The following is a 22,996-nucleotide window of genomic DNA, read 5'->3' as shown; positions in this document are numbered from 1 at the left end:
CACAGAATGAGACCTGAAAGCAACAACACCCTCAGATTCTATGGACTACATAAAGTGCACAAACCAGCCATCCCACTCAGACCCATAGTATCACTCCCAGGGACACCATCACACAAACTGGTTAAAGAACTACAGCAGAAACTGAAACACCTGATCAGCGGATCCAGACAATCTGTACAATCAACACAGGAATTCTTGGACATCATCAGAAATAGACACATAGACAAGGAAGAAACCATGGTCTCATTCGATGTAACGGCACTGTTCACCTCTATCGACAAAACCCTAGCCAGGGAAACAATAGCCAACCTGCTGGACATACAGAACAGACAACAGGACGTTGAACCTATCAACAAAGACGGCATACTTAAACTACTGGACTTGTGCCTCACAACACACTTCACATTCAACAACCAAATATACGAACAAATCAACGGCACACCCATGGGCTCACCGATCTCTGGACTCATAGCAGAAGCGGCAATGCAAAGATTAGAACAAACAGTCTTACCGCAAATTCAACCCAAACTCTGGGTCAGATATGTAGATGACACCTTTGTAATCATTAAAAACACAGAAATACAGAACACACACCGGATCATCAACGCCACACTCACAGGAATCCAATTCACTAGAGAGGAAGAAAAGGACAACCAACTCCCATTCCTAGACGTGACTGTACAGAGAACACCGAACGGAGAATTCACCACAAAGGTATACACGAAAGCCACAAACACACAGACCGAGTCCTGAACTATGAAAGCAATCACCCCAACAAACACAAAGGTAGTTGCATCAAGACATTGTTCAAAAGGGCCACAACACACTGCAGTACATCAGAACTGCAAAAAGAGGAAGAAGAACACCTATACAATGTATTCACCAAAAACGGATACCCCCACAATTTCATTAGGGATTGTCTGTATGGATTTGCTACACGACTGTCCTCTGATATTGATGAGGGCAGTGCAGATGATGTGGTTTATATGGAGTTCATTAAGGTCTTTGACAAGGTCCCACACGGAAGGCTGGTCCAAAAGGGAAGATCCCATGGGATCCAAGGTAAGTTGGTAAATTGGGTCCACAATTGGTGGAGGGTTGGTTTTGTGATTGAAAGCCTTTGCCCAGCGGGTGTACCACAGGGATCTGTGCAGGAACCATTGCTGTTCATTATGGACATTAATCACTCGGATGTGAAAGCAGAAGGTAACATTAGTAGGTTTGCAGATGACATGACAGGTGAGGGTGTTGTCCACAGTGAGGGGGATGGACTCAGGCTGCAGTCTGATATCGATCAGATGATAAACTGAGCAGAGTCATGGCAGATGGAGTTTACTTCTGATCACTGTGAGGTAATGCACAGTGGGAAGTCTCATAAGCGAAGGGTATACATCATGAATGGTAGGTCCTCCTGGAGAACTGAGGAATACAGGGACCTTGGTGGGCAAGTCCCTGGATGTCTGAAGGTGTCAGCACAGGTAGACAGGGTGGGGAATACACCTGAACTGGGAACAGGAGGGGGACCCACATCCTGGTGGGGAACGTTGCTGGAGCTGCTCGAGAGGATTTAAACTCGTCTGGCAGGGCTGGGTGACCCCAAAGAGTCGTAAGGTCAGAAAGAAAGTTGAGGCTGGTACAAATGTTGAAGAGAGGAATATAAGGAGACAAGGGAGGGCAAGGACATAGCAGACAATGAGGGAAAACTGGGGGATTAAACTGCAGTTATTTCAATACAAAGGGCCAGACAGATAAGGCAGATGAACCCAGAACATGGATGGGAACATGGGATTGGGATCCCATAGATATTACAGAAACACAGCTGAGGGAGCAACAGGAGCAGCAGCTCAATGTTCCGGAGACAGATACTTCAGGAAGGATAGAACAGGAGGGAAAACAGGAGGAGAGCGGGTGGGTTTGATTGGGGGAAACATCCCAGCAGTACCTAGAGGGAGGATTCATGTAGGATCGCCCAGTTAAACGATATTAGTGGAACCGAGAAATAAAAATTGGTCATTAGTTTTCTACGGTCAGACTACAGCGATAGGCAACGGGAGATGGAGGAGCAAATATGTCAGGAGATTTCAGATATCTCTTAGAATAATAGGGTTGTAATGATAGGGGATCTTAACCGTTCCAAACCTGGACTGGGATTGCTACTAAGTTAAGCATTTGGATGGAAGGAATTTGTTTAGTGTGTTCCGAAAACTCCCAGTCATTATGTAAATGGCCCAACTGGAGAATGGGGATAAACCTGACCTCCCCTTGGGAAACAAGGTCGGGAACAGGACTGAGGTGTTAGTGGGGGAGCACTTTGGAAAGTTACCACAATTGTATTAGTTTGAAAATAGCGATGGAAAAGGACAGGCCTGGTCCACAAGTTAAAGTTATTCAATGGAGCAAGATAGTATTAGACAGGAATTTTTAAAGTAGATCTGGGAAGGCTATTTGCAGATAAAGGGAAGTCTGGCAAGTAGGAATATTTTAAAACCGAGATAAAAGGAGCGTTCAGGGCCAGCGTGTTCCTGTTAGTGTGCAGCTCAATGCTGACTGAATTAGGAAACACTGGCTGAGTTTCGAGGCTGTGGTCAAGGAAAAAAAGGGGTCACATGTCAGATATAACTGGCTGACTCAAGGGAATCCCTTCAGGAGCATCGGGGCTGTAGGAATACACTTAGGATGGAAATCAGGAATGTAAAAAGGGGACACGAGATCGCTTTGGCAGAGAAAGTTAAGGAGAATCCAAAGAGACTCTACAAGTGTATTAAGAGCAAAAGAAGAGCTCGGGACAAACCCGGTCTCCTTAATGATCAATGAAGGCAACGATGTGTGAAACCACAAGATCCAAAACAAATATTTCACTTTGGAACTTACTGTGGATAAAGACTGGGGCGCTCGGGGAACTAAACAGTGTTTGGCCTGACCACTATTGGAATACTGTGTGTAATTCTGGTCTCAATGCCACAGGAAGGATATCGTGGAACATGAAAGGGTGCAGAAGAAATGACCAAAGATGTTGCCAGGGTTGGAGGGTTTGTGCTTCAGGGAAAAGCCTGAATAGGCTGGGGCTGTTTTCACTTGAACATGGGAGGCTGAGGAGTGAACCGATAAAAGGTGTTTAAAGTCATGGTGGTCATCGACAGGGTCAATAGACAAGGTCATTTCCCCAGGCGAGGGAAACTTTTCAAAGGGGTCTAAAGGACAACTGGCTCCCGCAGAGTGGATGGAATAAGCTGCCAGAGCAAATAGTGGAGGCTGATAGAAATACATTTAAAAGGCATGTGGATGGGTGTATGAATAGCAAAGGGTTCAGAGGGATATTGGCAAAATTGTGGCAAATGTGACTAGAAACGTCATGCAGGAGTTGGTCCGAAGGGCCTGTTTCTGTGCTGTACATCTCTATGACTCAATGTCTTGAAATGAGTCCACATTATAGAAAAGGAGGTGCTGGAGGTTTTAAAACACAAAGGTAGATAAATTCCCAGGACCTGATCAAATGGAGCTCAGGACATTGTGGGAAGCTGGTGAAGAAATTGTAGGGCCCCTAGCAGAGATACTTGTACCATCGAGAGCTATGTGTGATAGGCTGTTAGACTGGAGGGTGGCATTGTGGACAGTGAAGAAGGTTTTCTGAGATTACAAAGGGATCCTGATGAAATGTGTGAATGGCTGAAAAACTGTAGATGGAGTTCAACCTGAATAAATGCAAGGTAAAGCATTTGGTACAACAAACACGGGCAGGACTTATACAATTAATGGCAAGACCTTCAGTTGTGTTGTAGAACAGAGAGACCTCAGGGTTCAGCTACATAATTCTTTAAAGTTTGTAACATGGAGAGACAGGATAGTTTTAAAAAAAGGTGCTTGCATCACTTGCTTTCATTGCTCAGTCGTTTGGATATCGGAGTTGGGAAGTCGCATTGAGATTATACAGGCCATTGGTGAGTCCTCTTCTGGAATACTGTGTCCAGTTCTGGTCGCCCAGTTATAGGTAGGATATTATTAAGCTGGAAAGGGTTGGAAGGAGATTTACTGGGATGTGGCTGGGTACGAAAGGCTTCAGTATAAAGAAAGGCTGAATAGGTTGGTATTTTTCACTGAAACCTGAATGTTGACAGATGACCTCATAGAAGTTTATAAAATCATGAGGGGGATCGATAGAGTTAATGGGAGTTGTCTTTTCCCATGGACAGGGGAGTTTCAAGACAAGGCACTACATTTTTAAGTTTAGAGGAGAGACATATAAAAAAAGACATGAGGCACATTGTTAAAGAGGGTGGGTTGTGTGTGAAATGAACTTCCCAAGGAAGGGGTGAACATGAGGACAATAACAATGTTCAAAAGACATTTGGAGTAGTACAGGAAGAGGAAAGGTTTGAAGGGATATGATCCAGGAACAGGCAGGTGGGACAAGATCAGTTTTAGTGTATGGTTAGCGTTAACCAAACAGTGCAGTATGACTCTGACTATGATTATAATGTTGTGTCATTAATTCAGAAAGGCTGCAAGAGAAAGCCAGGGAACTACAGACTGATGAGTGAGACATCAGGGTGGGTCAGTTGTTGGAGGTCATTCTGAGAGGTAGGTCTTACATGCATTTGGAAAGATAAGGCCTGATTACAGCCAGCATGGCTTTGTGCGTGGGAAAACATGTCCCACAATCTTGACTGGAGTTTGCTCAAGATGTGACCAAAAAGATAGACGAAGGCAGAGCAACAGACGTTGTTTCTGGCTTCCGCAAACCCTTGGTCAGGGTGTAGCATGATCCATTGGTTAGTAAGGGTAGATCGCAAGGGATCAGGGAGAGCTACCCAACTGGATACAAAATGGGATGACAGTGGGAGACAGAGGGTGGTGGGAGAGGGTTGTTGTTCAGACTGGAGGCCTCTGACCAGCAGTGTGCTGTAAGGACTGGTGCTGGGACCACTGTTGTGCACCATTTACATAAACAATCTGAGTGAAAATATAGGAGTCCCTGTTATTATGTTTGTGGATACCAAGATTAGTGGAAGAGTGGGCAGGGAATATAGTTATCGAAGGGGATGGTAATCAACTGGGCCAGTGGGCCAAGGCATGAAAGATGGAGTTTAATTCAGGTGTTGGATTCAGTTCAGACAAACCAGAGAGGACTAACATAGTTAATGGTTGGGCCCTGGGCAGTGTTGTAGAAAAGAGAGAGACCAAGGGGTGCAGTTACATTGTTCCTTGGATTGGCATCACAGGGTGACAGGGTGTTGAAAGCAGCAATTGGCACACTTGTCTTCATTGGTCAGAGCATTGAGTACATGAGTTGGAGATATTGGTAACATTGTTGTCAATATTTCTTATAAAGGTTTATGAAACCATGTAGGGTCTAAGTAAGGTGAATTGCCAAGGGTAGGTGAGTCCAAAGCTAGAGGCATAAACGTGAGGTGAGAGAGCAAGGATTTAAAGAGGGAGCTGAGGGGCAACATTATCCACAGACGGAATGGACTGCCAGAGGAAATGGTAAAAACAAGTACAATTACACGATGGAAAAGACACTCGGGCAGGTACATGGAGAGGAGAAGGTTTGAAGGGATATGAGCCAAACACAGGCAAACCCGACTCATTCCATTTCGGAAACCTCGGCCGAAGAGTCATGCAGCACAGAAACAGAGCCGATGTCTCCAGTTATTGGAGGAGGAGACTATTGAGACAAGGCATGTTGTAGAGACTGAAGCACGTTACAGCGATACGGATGGTCATCTGGACTGGAGGTTTCAAATATGTGAAATAATTGGTGAGAGGGGAGGAGATGACAGAGATAGGAACTGTTATAGGAGTTAGAATGATTGAAGACACTGGTCCTCAATACAAGCCATAGATAGTGTTGGAGAAGGAATAGGGAACAGAAAGATCCCAGGCAGCATTACCACCCTCTCGCGGGAGGCCTGCTTTCCCCTCAGTTGTTCTGATGCTCTCTAAGAAAGCACAGGCCTGGACTAATAACTGGGAACTCCCGATGCTGTCTCATTACAACAAAACTTGCAACAGACGTGGTGATTGAGCCTGGGGTGTATCTGTACTGTGCTCCCCCTCCAGCACTTTCTCTGTCATGTCTTGTTTGCTGATGTTTGGATCCCCCTTATTACTGTCTGCTCTGTGCACTGGAATGATCTTACCTGGCAGCAGGATTTATTGAAGACTCCCGACCTCCCTGACTTTGTCTTTCTGGCTAACCAACCATTGTCCCAACCAGCAGTTGGCAAGTCTATTGAGTCAGGATCTCCCTGATTACCTGTAGAAGACACAGAAATAGGCAGAATGGGAAATTAGGCTGATGCTGTGAGGGTTACACATGTAGAATGGCACTGAGCCCACAGAGATCTGGAAAATCCCAGTCTCCATTCCTGACCTATGCTGCCTCATCTCTCTGGAGTGGAGAATTCTGTTGGCTCATGATCTGGAGTAGCTTCAAAAGTGAGAGACGCTGACAGAGGCAGCAATTAGACCCACACAGTGAGGGGTACCACATGGAGAGGTACTGAGTCACATCACCAGAGTGCCGGGTCAAACAATTTATTTGTTTGTGCAGGAAGAAAGGGTTTTGATTCGTGTTGCACTGGGATATACAAACTGTGAGCAGGCAAAGTGATAGCCTAGTGTCATTACTGTGTGACAATTTATCCAGAAACTCAGCAAGTGTTCTCTGGACACAGGTTCAAATCCCACCATTGCAAATGATTGAATGTGAAGTAAATGCTTCAAAAACGATGTAACTAAAAACCTGTAAGTGAGTATTAAACAATTGCTGATGTTAAGAAAAATCCATCGGGTACATTCGTGTCTTTAGTGAAGTAATCTGAGATGGGACTGGGATATCCCAGGTATTACAGAACAACAGCTGAGGGAGGGACAGGACAGGCAGCTCAATGTTCCAGGGGACAGATGCTGCAGGAAGGACAGAAGGGGAGCTGAGAGAGGAGGAGAGCTGCTGGTTCTGATGGGGTGAAACATCCCAGCAGGACTGAGAGAGGATATTCCTGCAGGATCGCCCAGTGAAGCTGTGTTCGTGGGATTAATCAATAACAATGGGGCTTCCCTTTCCTCTGATTGTTCTACAGATCCCGAGAGCCCCGCCCTCCTGCACCTTGACCGTCTCAAGATGGCGGCACAGAGGCCCGCGCACCCTCTTCCCTCAAACAAATGGCGGCCGTGACCCTGGGCCCCTTCCCTGATCAGAGACCGCCGCCTCCTTACCCGGGCCTGGAGGGTCTTTTCCGAGTTTTTTTTAACCTGTATCCTGGACTTGTGAATTCTCTCCGCTCCTTTCTCCCGGCGAGGCTCCCACACACCGGCTCAGAGCGCCGCTCTCTGGAGCCGATCGAAGCCGCTGCCGCAGAAAACAGCTCCATGTCGCGCTCTCTCTGTGTCCTGATCAATGTGACACTGCGTATGCTCTGCATTGAAACAAAACTGCGCGTGCGTCTGAGATTATCGGTGAATTTGTAGAGAATATTCATACCTGCACAGACTGATGGGTAAAATATTAGTCATTAACAATTGCTTTGTCGAGTATAGTCATAGAGATTTCTAGCATGTGAACAGATTGTTTGGTCCAATTCGACCATACCGGCTAGGTATGTAAATTAGTAATCGTTCTGGGAGTTTGAAAATAAGTTTCTTACTCGAGTTGTGCAAATCCTTTGGAAATATGTATGTTATCAGATTTACATCTCAACTATTTCTTAAAATCTCACATTGATTTGTGAGAGAGGTTTAATACTCCACTATGTGGTGGGAACGATCAATCCTGCAAAACAGTTTGCTCTCTGACCAATCCTGAAGCGTTCACTCCTGGAGAATGCTTTGGCCCCGCTCCTCACTCACTCTGGTTGGCAGACCGGCCGCTGCTCGGTCCTCCACTTCCGCCCATTCCTCCCAATTGCAGAGTTGATTCAGGCGTGACTCAGCAGGCTGAGGGACAAGGGAAGTTCGAGTCGATTTCTTGTGATGCGGTGAAAATATCCCAAATCTTGGATCGAGAGGCTTGAGTTCAATTCATAGCTTGTGCAGGTGTGTGCAATAAAAACTTTGAACAGGTTCATTCCGAAAAATAAGGGAAGTCCGGAACAGAGTTAAAAACATAGAAAATGCATGCAATGTGGTGGGGCTGTCATAGCCCAGAAGATTTTCACCTTTACCAAGTGTTTCAGGACCCCAGTGGGTCCTAGTACAGACTGTTGCACTCCTAGTGCACAGCCAGATACCACGGTTGTGGGGAAAAGTGTCGTGGTGGGAGACAGAGGTGCTTTTCTGGAACGCGCTCGGTTTTGGAGGTGAAATAGATGAGAAGGAGTAGGGATTTTTATGGAGGTACCAGTTCCCCTCCTGTCGCAGCATCTTATTATTGTCCTGGCTTTGCCTCGTACATGTTTGGTAGAGATCAGTGACGTTTTGTAAGCCCACAATACAACATTCATCACTGTTTAAGATAGTAGAAATCTCTTGTAGCACTTTCGTCACAGAACAATACAGTGCAGAACAGGCCCTTTGGCCCTTGATGTTGCGCCGACCTGTGAACTATTCTCAGCTCATCACCCTACACTATCCCAAAATCACCCATGTGCTTATCTAAAGGATTGTTTAAACCTCTCTAATGTGGCTGAGTTAACTACATTACCAGGTAGCACATTCCACGCCCTAACCACTGAGTGAAGAATCTGCCTCTGACATCTGTCTTAAATCCATCACACCTCAATTTGTAGTTATACCCCCTCGAACACGCTGATGTCATCATCCTCGGAAAAAGACTTTCACTGTCGAACCTATCTAATCCTCTGATCATCTTGTAAGTCTCTGGCAAATCCCCTCTTAGCTGCCGCCTTGCCCCTGAGAACAGGTTCAAGTCTCTGAACATTTCCTCAAAAGACCTTCCCTCCAGACCAGGCAACATCCTGGTAAATCTCTTCTGCACCTTTTCCAATGCTTCCCCATCCTTCCCGAATTATGGGCACCAGAACTGCACACAATATTCCAAGTATGGTCGCACCAACATTTTGTATAGTTGCAGCATGAAATTGCGGCTCCGGAACTCAATCTCTCAACGAATGAAACCTAATACACTGCATGCTGCCTTAACAGTAATATCCACCTGAGTGACAACTTTCAGGAACCTATGGACATGGACTCCAACATCCCTCTTCACACCCACACCACCAAGAATCTTTCCATTGACCCAGCACTCTGCCATCCTGTTATTCTTCCTAAAGTGCATCACCTCACATTTAGCTGCATTGATGTCCATTTGCCACCTCTCAGCCCAATTCTGCAGTTTATCCAAGTCTGCATGAGTACCTGTAAAATTCTTCCACACTGTCCACTACTCCACCGACTTTAGTGTCGTCTGCAAATTTACTGATCAATCCACCTATGCCTATGTCTAAGTAATTTATAAAAATGACAAACAGCCGTGGTCCCAAAACAGGTCCTTGTGGCACACCACTAGTAACCAGACTCCAGGTTGAATATTTTCCATCAACCACCATTCGCTGTCTTCTTTCAAAAAGCCAGTTTCTAATCCAAACTGCTAAATCACCCTCAATTCCATGTCTCTGCATTTTCTCCAATAGCCTACCATGTGGAAACTTATTAAAGGCTTTATTGAAGTCCATGTATACCACGTCAACTGCCCTACCCTTATCTATATGCTTGTCTGCCTTCTCAAAAAACTCAGAGGTTTGTAAGACATGTCCTGCCCTTGACGAAACAATGTTGACTATCTAAATCAAATTGGTGTTCGCTAGATGATTATAAATCTTATCTCTTATAATCCTTTCCAAAACCTTTCCAACAACAGAAGTAAGGTACACTGGTTTATAATTACCTGGGTCATCTCCCCTGCCCTTCTTGATCAAGGGCACAACATTTGCAATCCTCCAGTCCTCTGGTACCAAACCTGTAGACAATGATGACTCAAATATCAAAGCCAAAGACTTTGCTATCTCCTCCCTAGCTTCCCAGAGAATCCTCGGATAAATCCCATCCAGCCCAGGGGACTTGTCTACTTTCACTCCTTGAATTGATAGCACCTGTTCGTAACTAACCTCAATCATTTCTAGTCTAATATCTCGTACCACATTCTTCTCCTCTATAATATTCTCCTTTTCCTGAGTGAAAACCGATGAGAAATGTTTGTTTAGCACCTCTCTGATCTCCACAGGGTCCACACTCAACTTCCCACTTCTGACTTTGACTGGCTCTATTCCTACTCTATGCTTTTGATCCTCACATATCTATAGAAAGCTTTAGGGTTCTCCTTTATTCTATTCACTAAAGACTGCTTGTGTGCTCTCTTTGCTCTTCTTAACTCTCTCATTAAATCCTTTCTAGCTAATCTGTAACACTCCATCGCCTCATATGTACCATCTTGCCTCATCAACACAGAAGCCTTCTTCTTCTCAACAAGAGATCCAATTTCTGTAGTAAACCACGATTCCCTTTCCATATCACTTCCTTCCTGCCTGACAGGAACATATCTGTCAAGGACACGCAATGTCTGTTCCTTAAACCAGCTCCACATTTCAATATTCTGCACCCCCTGCCTTTTGCTACCCCATTCTATGCATCCTAATTCTTGCTGAATCGCATTCTAATTGCCCCCAACCCATCAATAACTCTTGACCTGTGGCATGTATCTATCCCTTTTCATCGCTAAACTAAACATAACTGAATGTTGATCACTCTCTCCAAAGTGGTCACCGCCAACTAAATCAAACACCGAGTCTGGTTTATTACCAAGAACCAGATCCAATGTGGCATCCCCTCTTGTCGGCCCTTCAACATACTGTGTCAGGAAACCCTCCTGTACACATTGGATAAAAACCGATTCATCCAATGTATTAGAGTTATAGCATTTCCAGTCAATTTTGGGGAAGCTAAAGTCCCCCATAATGACCACTCTGTTACTTTCACTCTTATCCAGAATAATTTTGCTAATCCTCTCTTGCACCTCCTTGGCATTCTGCGGAGGCCTTTAAAATAAAACTCCAAGCAGTGTGACCTCTCCTCCACTGTTTCTAACCTCACACTACCTCAGGAGACGAGTCCTCATCAAAAGTTCTCTCAGCCACCATTATACTCTCCTCGACTTACATGATATGCATGGACCCATTGCAGTGCTTCAAACTCCATGAGGCATCCATACTCTCGATGACAGTCAGACTCAGTCTGGAACCTTCTCTGTCCTTAAGACCTTATCCACTGCCTGCGCTCCTCCATTTCCCCTTTGCACGTTCCCTTTCCAACCCACCTGCATCACTCCACAATTGGAGCTGTCACGGGCCGAAGTCTGTGGAGTAGCCTCCCTAACCTTCTCTATCCTCCTTTTAAGATGTATTTTAAAATCATTCTCCTTAATCAATGTTTTGATCATTCATGAAGCACCTTAGAAGATTTGCCATTGTGAAAGTTCCATACAATGCAAGTAGTTGTTTATATTGCTGTACATTAGGAGAAACAGGAATGATGCATTCAAAATTCTAACAAGAAAGTCACTGACAGGTTAGTGTGCAGGCCAGCAAATAATAACATCACATTGGGATGGGCAATAAACAAATAAATAACTGATGCCAGTAAAAATTGTACGGCGATTATCATGGGTGATTTTAATCTACATGTAGATTGGTCAAACCAGCTCAGTCAGGGTAGCCTTGAGTTTATTAAATGTATCCATGATAGTTTTCTTGAACAGTACGACATGGAACTGACAATGGAGCAATCTATCCAAGATCAGATTGTGCAATGAGACAGGAATAATTAATGACTTCAGGGTTAGGGATCCTCTTGGAAGAAGTGATCACTGTATGGTTGAATTTAGAATACATATGGAGAGTGTGAAAATAAAATCTAATATATGGGTCCTTTGCTTCAACACAGGGAACTACAATAGAATGAGGGAGAACCTGGATAAAGTAGATCGGAAACAAAGATTTTATGGAACAGTTGATGAGCAGTGGAAGATTTTCAAAGGCACTTTACGAAGTTTTCAGCAAAGGTATATTCCAGTGAAAAGGAAGGACTGTAAGAAAAGGCATACTCTGCGATGGGTATCTAAGAAAAACGATCAAATTGAAAGAGAAGGCATGCAAAGTGGCCAAAAACAGTATGAAACAAGAACTGGGAAAACTATTAAAGGTCAACAGAAAGCAACAGAAGAGCTACAAAGAAATGTAAGATAGAACATGAGAAAAATAAATGAGCACAGACTATAAAGACAGAGAGCAAAATTTTATATTGAACAAGAAAAGAGTGGCTAAAGTAAGTGTTGGTCCTTTGGAAAATGAGAAGGAGCATTAAGTTATGAGATATCACAGTGGAGAATACTAATCTCTTGCCAATAGTTAGTAAAGAGACAAAGGTAGATGAGGATTTGGAAACTATCATTATTACGGAACAGCTAGTGTTGGACTGTTGGAGGTAATTGAGTTAATGACAGAAAAGTCTTCTGACCCTGATGGAATGCATCCCAGGGTAGGAAAAGAGATGCCAGGAGAAATAGCAAATGCACTGGCAGTAATTTTCCAAAATTCACTGGAAACTGTGGCAGTCCCAGCAGATTGTAAAGCAGCAAAAGTGACGGCACTGTTTTAAAAAGGAGGTGGAAAAAAGATGGGGAATTACCCAACAGTTACCTTATTCTCTGTAGTGGGAAAGATGCTTGGGTCTATTATCAAGGAAGAAATAGCAGGGAATCTCGACAGAAATTGTCCCATTGTACAGACACAGCATGGGTTCATGAAGGGCAGGTCATGCTTCACAAATCGGTTGGAATTCTATGAAGCCATTTCGAGCAAGGTGGACAACGGGGACCCAGTGGATGCGGTGTACCCGGATTTCCAAAAGTCCTTCAACAAGGTGCTATGCAAGAGGCTGTTACATAAGAGAAGGGCGCATGGCGTTAGATGTAAGGTATTAGCATGGATAGAAAATTGGTTGACTAACAGGAAGCAAACTGTGGGGATAAATGAGTACTATTCTGGCTGACAATCAGTGACTAGTAGTGTGTCTCAGGGATCAGTGTTGGGACTGCAATTATATCCAATTGATACAGATGATTTGGAGTTGGGGACCACATGTAGGGTGTCAAAGTTTGCATATGACACTAAGATGAGAAGCAGAACAAAGTGTGCGGAGGACTGGGAAACTTTGCAGAGGAACATAGATACATTGAGTGACTGGGCAATGGTCTGGCATTTGGAATATAATGTGCATAAATGTAAAGTCATACTGTTTGGTTGAAGTAACATTAAAGAAGAGATTATGACTTGAATTTTAAAAAGTTGCATCATTTGCTATGCAGAGGTACCTGAGGAGCATTCTACATGAGGGTTGGTCACCAGGTACAACAATCAATTCAGAAAGCAAATGGAATTTTGTCCTTCATTGCTGAAGGGATTGTGTTTAAAAGCAAAGGGTTTGTTTGAGTAGTATTTGGGTGCTGGTGAGGCCACACCTGGATTACTGCATGCAGTTTCTGCCATCTTACTTGCTCAAGGATGTACTGGCACGAGAGGGGGTGCAGAGGAGGTTAACTAGGTTGATTCCAGAGTTGAGGGGGTTGGCTTAACAGAGACTGAGTCGATTGGGATTATATCCATTGGAATTCAGAAGAACGGAAACCTATAAAATAATGAGTGGAATGGATAAAATAGAAGTAAAGAGGATGTTTCCACGAGGTAAAAACAATGACTGCAGATGCTGGAAACCAGATTCTGGATTAGTGGTGCTGGAAGAGCACAGCAGTTCAGGCAGCATCCGAGGAGCAGTAAAATCGACGTTTCAGGCAAAAGCCCTTCATCAGCAATACAGGCAGACTGCCTGAAGCATGGATAGCTAAGTGAGAGGACGATGGGGGTGGGGAGAAAGTAGCATAGAGTACAATAGGTGTGTGGGGAGGGGATGAAGGTGATAGGTCAGGGGGAAGGGTGGAGTGGATAGGTGGAAAAGAAGATAGGCAGGTAGGACAAGTCATGGGGACAGTGCTGAGCTGGAAGTTTGGAACTGGGGTGAGGTGGAGGAAGGGGAAATGAGGAAACTGTTGAAGTCCACATTGATGCCCTGGGGTTGAAGTGTTCCGAGGCGGAAGAAGAGGCGTTCTTCCTCCAGGCTTCAGGTGGTGAGGGAGCGGCGGTGAAGGAGGCCCAGGGCCTCCATGTCCTCGGCAGAGTGGGAGAAAAAGTTGAAATGTTGGGCCACAGGGTGGTGTGGTTGATTGGTGCGGGTGTCCCGGAGTTGTTCCCTAAAGCACTCTGCTCGGAGACGTCCAGTCTCCCCAATGTAGAGGAGACCGCATCCACTGGCAGGTGAAGCCAGGATAAGAGGACATCCAGTCAAGATTAGAGACAGCAAATTTAGGACTGAATTGAGAAGGAACGTCTTGACCCCGATTGAATTCATTGCCCAGAGAAGTAGTTGATGCTAGTTCAGTAAACGTTTTTAAAGCTAAGGTAGATTTTATTAAAAAGAAATAATTAATTAAGGGATACGGTGAGAACATGGGTAAATGGTTCTGCATCCACAAAATGATCAGCCATGATCTTATTGAATGGAATTGCAAGCTCAAAGGGCAGGATGGCCTTCTCCTGTTCCTAGTTCTTTGGTTCTTATATTTTGCATTCCTCCCTCACTCTTGACTTGCAGGTGCTGGTGTTGGATTAGGATGAGGGCTGAAAAATGTGTTGTTGGAGAAGTGTAGCAGATCAGGCAGCCTTCAAGGAGCAGGAGAATCGATGTTTCCTGAAGAAGGGCTTATGCCCAAAATATCGATTCTCCTGCTCCTTGGATGCTGCCTGACCTGCTGCGCTTTTCCAGCAAGACATTTTTCAGCTCTGATCTCCAGCATCTGCAGTCCTCACTTTCTTCTAAATAGACTAGGTGTTTACCCTGGGGTGGTGGAGCCCAGAACTAGAGGATATAGGCTTAGGGTGAGAGGGGAAAATTCAAAAGGAGCCTAAAGGATAACTAAAATTGTTACACTTAAAAAGCATTTGAATAGGAAGGGTTCAGAGGGACGTTTGCCAAGTGTTGGCAAATGGGAATAGATTAGATTAGAATATCTGGTTGGCATAGATGGGATGGACCGAAGAGTCTGTTTCTGTGTTAGACATCTCTGACTGTGGGATCATAAAAGTGAACACTGCTCTGATTCACCTCTGGGCTCCTTGATATCCACTTGTTCGTTATCTAGCTTCTCCAGTCTCACGTGAGTTTATCTTTGCCATGTTTAGTATTTTACTATTACGTTCACAGACCTTTTCATAAATGCATTGTCCACTGCTGCCCAACTCCTGACCATATGCTGCTCCATTATCAGGTTATTTTTTCCTCAATATTTTTGACAATCAAGAATTCTTTTTTCCAATAAGTGAATGGATTTTCCTTCCATTTCTGACAGTCAAATTCCGAACCATTTTCAATCCCTATAATTCATATTGCACTTCCTGAAACATCATCTCCTTCCACAGATACCAGTGATCATTGGCAAAGCCCTGTTGCCTGTGGAGAGGGTGATGTTTGACTTCCTTGTATTGCTGCAGTTGGTATGATGAAGGTGCTCCCACAATGTGGTTGGGTAAGAGACATTACAGATTATTCACTCAGCGATAGTGAAGAGTAGAAGATATCTGTACATGTTTTTAATTTCACAAAAATATTGTGAACTTTTGACATAAGGCCACAGATGGAGAATATTATGTCCAGTGACCAAAACCATTGCCAAATAAGCATTTTTTCAGGAATGCCTTAAAGGAAGAAAGCAGATCTTAGAGGGTGGGAATTGCAGACCATGTTGCCTTGGAATCTATAGAAACAGTCACACAGCTGAACTCAAAAATAAACCCATCATTGGGAATCTAAACTAAAATGAGTTATTGAGATATGAAAGGGTGTCTGGTGCAGGAAGATAGGAATGATTACAGCCAGGAATTAAACCAAGGGTGTGAAAGTAAATTGCTGTTGCTTATAAATGGGAGCCTTTTGATGGATCAGCAAGTTCTGGTACAAGTGAGCACTTGGGCGGTAGAGTTTTCAATATTCTGGAGATTATAGGGAGGATGATTGTTGGATCCTGGCCAGGAGTGGGTTTAGATAATGAAATCTAGAGTTAACAAAAGGAATGAATGAGAGTTTCAGCAAATGAGCTGAGACTGTGGTGAGGTCCGGTGATATCACTGAAGGCGAAATAGTGGTCTTGGAGTGGGACTGGGCTGTCACCCTCACCTCTAGGATTCAGCTGTTTGTCAGTTTGTGAATCAAGTCTGTAACAAGCTCAGGAGCTGATTGGCCCTGGCAGAACCCAAACTGGGTGTCACTGAGCAGGTTATAGCTGAGTATGTGCTTGACAGTACTATTGATGACACCTTCCAACACTTCACTGCGGAGCGAGTGTGGACTGATGGAGGGGAATTGGCTGGGTTGGATGTTTCCTGTGTTTTTGTGTTGAACAACACTGGGAAATGTTCCACAATGTCGGAAGGTGCCAGTGCTGGAGCAGTAATTATCTTGGTGTGTAGCAAGTTCTGGAGCACAGCCATCAGTCTTATTGCCACAATGTTGGCAGGGCCCATAGCCTTTACACGACTTGATCTGATTTGAAATGAGTTTTCAACCAATTCGATTCACATCTGTGATGTCAGGGACCAATGGAGAAGGCTCATCCACTTGGCACTGCTGGCTGAAGATTGCTGTAAATGCTGTTGTCTTATCTGTTGCATGAATGTGTGAGGCTCCTCCATCAGTAAGGGTGGGGATATTGTGATGCTGCCTCCAGTGAGTTGTTTAATTGTCCATCACCATTCATGACGAGGTGTGGCAGAGCTCAGATCTGATCTATTGATTGTTGGATCACATAGTTCTATTTGGTGTTGCTTGCGCTGTGTGGCAGGCACATTGGTTAGCTTCACCAGGTTGGCACCTCATTTTTAGGTATGCCTGGAATTGCTCCCGGCATGCCCTCCTGCATTCTCCATTGAGCCAGGGTTGATCCCCAACTTGATGTTAATGGTTGAGTGGGGGATATTCCAGGCTATGAGATTTCAGATTGGGCTGGAGTACAGTTCTGTTGCTGTTGTTGACCCACAGTGAGGCGGAAGTTGCAGGTTCAAGAGGGCTGTGTTGTTGTATTTTCCAGTGCATTAGTAGATGTAATGTGCTCCATCCAGTTTCATTCCTTTGTTGAGACTGTGCAGTGATTAATACAATGAGTGATTTGATGGGCCAGTGTCAGGAATGCAACTTTTAAAAACAGGTTTGGTGATTGACACATGAAAGAAGTGAAACTATCATGGTATTCGAACAGATGAAAGACTCAACAGACAATCAAGGTATTTTTCAATGGAGAATTTCAGTTACATCACACTGTAAATTTTTGCTATAAATTCCGTGCCTTTGAATTGTGCACTGCACAATCACCTGATGAAGGAGCGGCCCTCGGAAAGCTAGTGTGCTTCCAATTAAACCTATTGGACTATAACCTGGTGTTGTGTGATTCTTAACTTAGAATATTACAGCACTACTAACAGGACTGCATGTAAACAAGCTCAGTACAGTTGATCAATACATTCGGAAGGATTTTCTCCAAGTTTGATGATACCATAATAGTCAAAATCGTCAACTTCAACCTGCAATGTTGCTTTTAACAAAAACTTCAGGCTGACACAAATCTCCCCACCCCACTGCAATGTGGTACCCGGGCCCGGCCCAGGAATTGGAACTGGGACATGTGTGGACTGTGATCTCTAAGGAAGCGAGCAAACACAATTCTGACCGATTAGTCCTCAAATATGAGTAGCAAGTTTGAGACACGGCAGGTGGTATGCCTTTTTGCATTTAGCTTAATTGCATTTCTTATTTGCAGTAATGTTTTGCAAAGTATAAAGATATGTGTTTTTTTTCCATGGTTGGGGAGTTTTATCCGAATTGATTACAGTTGCTGCCTCTTGCTCCCCAAGTCAAATCATAGGATCGATTACAAAACAATAAACTGCAGGTGCTGGAGATCTGAACCTCAGAAACAAAGTGCTGGAGAAACTCAGCAGCTCTGAGGGTATCTGTGAAGAGAAAAAATGTTACATTTGAAGTTCACTGACTCTTTGTCTGAATGGACAAAAGATCACTGGACTTGGAACTTACAACGTTTTTCCCCTCAGAGGTGCTGCTGGACCTGCGGTTCTCCAGCTCTGTGCTTTCTATAGTGAACTTTATTTACAAAATAGATCGGAAAAATACTAATCTCCAAAAGTGAAAGGTTCATTGCAAACATGAGCATAGTTTCCACACTTGCATTACACAAGCACGCCTCAGTTTAAAAACAAGATTTAACTCTGTGACTTTCCATCTCACAATTAGCCAAGTTACACCAGTAATAAAGCTCATTCACCCAATGAGGCTCTTCAGCCCAACATCCTGCAGTGTTACACACAGCCACCTTTACAAAAGAATGATCACATGGCACAAAATTGAAGGCCAAGAGCATGTCTCTTTAAAGGGGCTGAAATCAAACTCTCAATTTTTGGAAGGCTTTTTGATCAAACCTGATTGAACACTTAAATCTCAGAGCATAATCTTTGCTTTTTTAAACAAAGTGTGTGGGAAACATCCCACATCTTGTTAAAGGTTCAGTTCGGTCTGATACATAGAGCCAAAGGTCAAACAAACAAAACACTTTCCATTCACTTTTAGGAAGACTTGACGTCACATTTCTTCAGGATTTAAAATATTTTATAAATTGTTTGTAAAATCAATTGTCACATTAAAGAACTGGACAATAAATGTCATTGTATGCAATAGGAGTGAAGCCTGTGACAGCAGATTTAGCTTTAGAGGGCACTGTATGTGCTTTCTAAATTCTGGGAGAACTTTGGGAGACTGCTCCCAGATAGTGATAGTGAGCATACCTGGAATGCACTGTTTAGATTTGGGAGTCCTTGGGAAACAATCTGTGGTTTCACTAATACTTGGCTTGCGTTGGTGTACAGTAAGCAATTCATAAAGTTATTTATGTATTGTTGTTAACTACCTGAATGGTATTCAAATTGACCAGATTGCCTTCAACAGTGTGAATGCATCTATTGTAAATATTTGGAACATTCCAGAACTGCCCAGTGCTTGGCAAATTCAGGGGGGGACAAAAAATCACATTGAGTAATTTGAAATTAAGAATCCAAGAGGACTTGAATACTTCAGTGATTAATTCAAATAGTTAAATCGAGTGATCACATTTAAAATACCTCTTATCCATTGGAATGAATGGACCGACAAAACTGGGACCAAATGTCTAGCTGGGGACTATGAAATGTGCTTTGATAATGTCACCTACATTTACCAACAATAATTTGGCAAGCTCGGAAATTTTAAAAAAAAAACTAGCTTCATTGCTGCTCCGATCAGGTCCCAAGCTCTGTGAAAAACTAACAATGTTCAGGTTTATTGCATATGCTCTGAAACACATGTTTCTTCTACAGATCCTGCAAGTTTCCCCAACGAGTACAGTCCATCCAAATGATGTTGCTAACTTTGGCCAACTCAATTATTTCCTCACCTCTAGAGCCTGAAGAGTGACCAGAAGCAATTACTCCACATATGTGGGAACGTTACCGATGAGGATTTTTTCCTTCAGAATTGACTTCCATTTATTCAGTGCCCAGAACAGATAAAAAGCTTGTTATCTTTTATAGAACAATGAATCAGTGGGATTAAAACGCCAACCTTTTCTTGCTTAACAATCAAGCTGCCTAAATTTTAAAAATGAACACTTCTTAACAGTTCACTAGATCCTAACGAAATATTTTGTGCAAAACAAATCACATGATACATAGTTATTCAGATAACAAAACAGGTTTGGTCATTGAAGAACCCAGAGTAAAAGGTAATGAAGTAATGTGAGTTTGATATACCTCAATCATCATTTCAGGTGTATTCTCTCCATAAATTCTCCTTTTCCTCCTCGAAGTATTCAACTGCTTGAATAATTGAGAGAATGAAGTCACAGTTGTACAACACTCAATCAAACCCTTCAGTCCAACTTGCCCATGCTGACTAGATATCCTAAATTAATCTAGTCCCATTTGCCAGCATTTGTTCCAAATCCCTCTAAACCCTTTCTACTGATTATCAGTTTATTTTACTTTATCAGCACTTGAAACACTGACATTTCTTTCTCCCAACATTGGTAAAGGGAATCCTAAATTCATCCATCCAAGTTAATTTTGTGAACTTTCACAAAGAAACAAGTGAGAACAATAAATGGCTGAGTGCAAAACAAAGTACTGCAGCTCCGCGATATCTGGAAGCACTGTAAAGCTCAGGCAGTATTAATCTTTCTGGACAATGACCTTGTTCTCGCTAAATATAACATACAGGCAAAGCAGAAGGAAAGTAGAATTTGGAATGATTTGGAGATGTCAGTGTTGGATTGGGGTGTACAAAGTTACAAATCCCACAACACCAGGTTATAGTCTAACAAGTTTAATTGGAAGCACACGAGCTTTCGGAGCGTCACTCCTTCATCAGGTGGTAGTGGAGGGCTCAATCCAAACACACAGAATTTATCGTAAAAATTTACAATGTGATGTAACTGAAATTATACATTGAAAATTTGATTGTCTGTTAAGCCTTTCATCTGTTAGAATATCACGATAGTTTCACTTCTTGCTTGTGTAAATCACAAAACCATTTTTAAAAAGTTCCATTCTCAGGTTAGCTGTTAACAATGGTGAGAGGTAGACAATATGTTGAAGGTGTTACACCCCTGTGTTCCCTGTCTATGCCATGATGTTTAGATTGATTCTAATCTAAAAAGTGAGATAACAGAGTTTACATGAATTCTTGCAGTTTTTGAGTAAAGTACAATGTAACCCTGCAAGGACAAATTCATCCCACAAAATACGTGTTCATGTGGGCCTTTGTCTGTCTCTCTGTGTGTGTCTGTCTGGGTTGGGGGTTTTGTGTGTGTGTGTAGAGTGTCTTAAGTCTGTGAGGGGGGGCATGTGTGAGTGTGGGAGTGTGTGTGCGTGTCTGTGTATATGTGTGTCCGTGTGCATGTGTCAATAGGAGTGCTTTGTGAGAGTGTGTGTGTGTGTAGGTGTATCTGTGTGTGTGTATATAGTGCAATGGTGGTCACCTACAATGTGACATGAACCCAAGGTCCCAATTGAGGCCCTCCCTATGGGTACCGAACTTAGCTTTCAGCCTCTGCTCAGCCATTTTTCGCTGCTGCCTGTCCCGAAGTCTGCCTTGGAGGATGGTCACCCGAAGGTCCGAGGTCGAATGTCCTGGACCACTGAAGTGTTCCCCAACTGGGAGGGAACACTCTTGTCTGTTGATTGTTGTGTGGTGCCCATTCATCCGTTGTCATAGCCTTTGCTCAGTTTCCCCAATGTACCATGACTCCGGGCATCCTTTCCTGCAACGTATAAGATAGACAACGTTGGCTGAGTCACATGAGTACCTGCCATGTCGAGCAAAACATCACCCGTTCACAAAGCAATGCCATCCAGGCTCTCAAAACCAATCACAGCATTGTTCATCAAACCAGCAGATAAAGGAGGAGCCATTGTCATTCAGAATAGAACAGATTACTGCAAGGAAGTGTACCGACAACTGCACAACCAGGAACACTACAGGCAACTACCAGGTGATCCGACCAAAGAACAAGTTTGAGATTGGGGTTAGTGTATTTCAATGGACAGGGAGCTAGTTGACAGACAGGAAACAAAGAGCTGGAACAAACAGGTAATTTTCTGAGTGTCAGCCAGTAACCAGTGAGGCACTACAGAGATCAATGGTCAAACCCAGTTACTTACAATATATACGGATGATTTAGATGGGGGATCGATTACTATTTCTATTCGTGGACGACACAAAGCTGGGTGGAAGGGTGAACTGAGAGGAGGATGGACTGTGAGGATGATACAGAGATGTTTCAGTGTGATTTAGATAAGTTGAGTGATTTTTTTTGTTGCAAAAACAGAAAGGGAAATTATCTGAATATAATGGGAAAAGGGGAGGTGTAACTAAAGGTGTCTTTGTCCACCAGTCACTGAGAGTGAGCATGTAGGTGCAGCAGGCAGTGAAGGCAAATGGTCTGTTGGCCTTCATGGTGGGGTAGGCCTGAACCAGTGGGTATCGTCTAAAGGATATAAGATTAGGGTATTCAGAAGGGAGAGAAGGAGACATTTCTTCATCCAGATAGTGGGGAACTAACAAAATAGCCTGCCACAGAATGTATTTCAGGACAAAACATTGAAGATTTTTAATGGTTAGATATAGTTCTTAGGGCTAAAGAGATCAAATGGTATGAGGTGAAAATGGGAACAAATTCTGCATTTGGATGATCAGCCATGATCATATTGATTGACAGAGCAGGCTTACTACAACACTTGCTATTTATGTTTCAAACAGGAAAAAAAGTCAAATATTTCTAAAGCATGTCAATTTCTTATCTGGATCACAAAAGAAAATCCTCATTTTTTTTTAAACAGCCTCTTTAAAGATTGATATAAACACAATCATTACAAAGTTCCACTGGTATTTAATTCACCCTGGGAGAGGGTGCTAGTTTCTATTAGTTTTCCAATATTACAGCATTTACACAACAAACATAATTCATACTTAAAATTCTGCATGATTTTTCAATAATTCCAGTAATTCTGGGTGAATTTTATTCATAAATGTAGTACAGCCTACCATATAATCAAGGCCATTATATCGAAACTTTCACATCACACTGTATAAGACAAAGAGGTCTTCAATTCAACTGGATTATCATGAAATACCATGACATTGCTTCAAAATGACAAAGCTGTTTCCCCTCTCATGATTGATTTAATGAATAAATTTTCAGTTAAATGTAGCGTTCTAACAAGAATACTATTAAAACAGGTGAGGTTCATAGCACAGTGTCTGCAGATTGTACACACAGCTGCACTGTAACCACAGGATATATTTACATGACTTGTTTTTATTGAAGATGGTTTCATGG

This window comes from Chiloscyllium punctatum, unplaced genomic scaffold (genome assembly GCF_047496795.1).
Source record: "Chiloscyllium punctatum isolate Juve2018m unplaced genomic scaffold, sChiPun1.3 scaffold_131, whole genome shotgun sequence".
Taxonomy (NCBI): domain Eukaryota; kingdom Metazoa; phylum Chordata; class Chondrichthyes; order Orectolobiformes; family Hemiscylliidae; genus Chiloscyllium; species Chiloscyllium punctatum.
The sequence above is the reverse complement of the archived record's forward strand: the minus strand, read 5'-3'. Positions refer to the sequence as shown.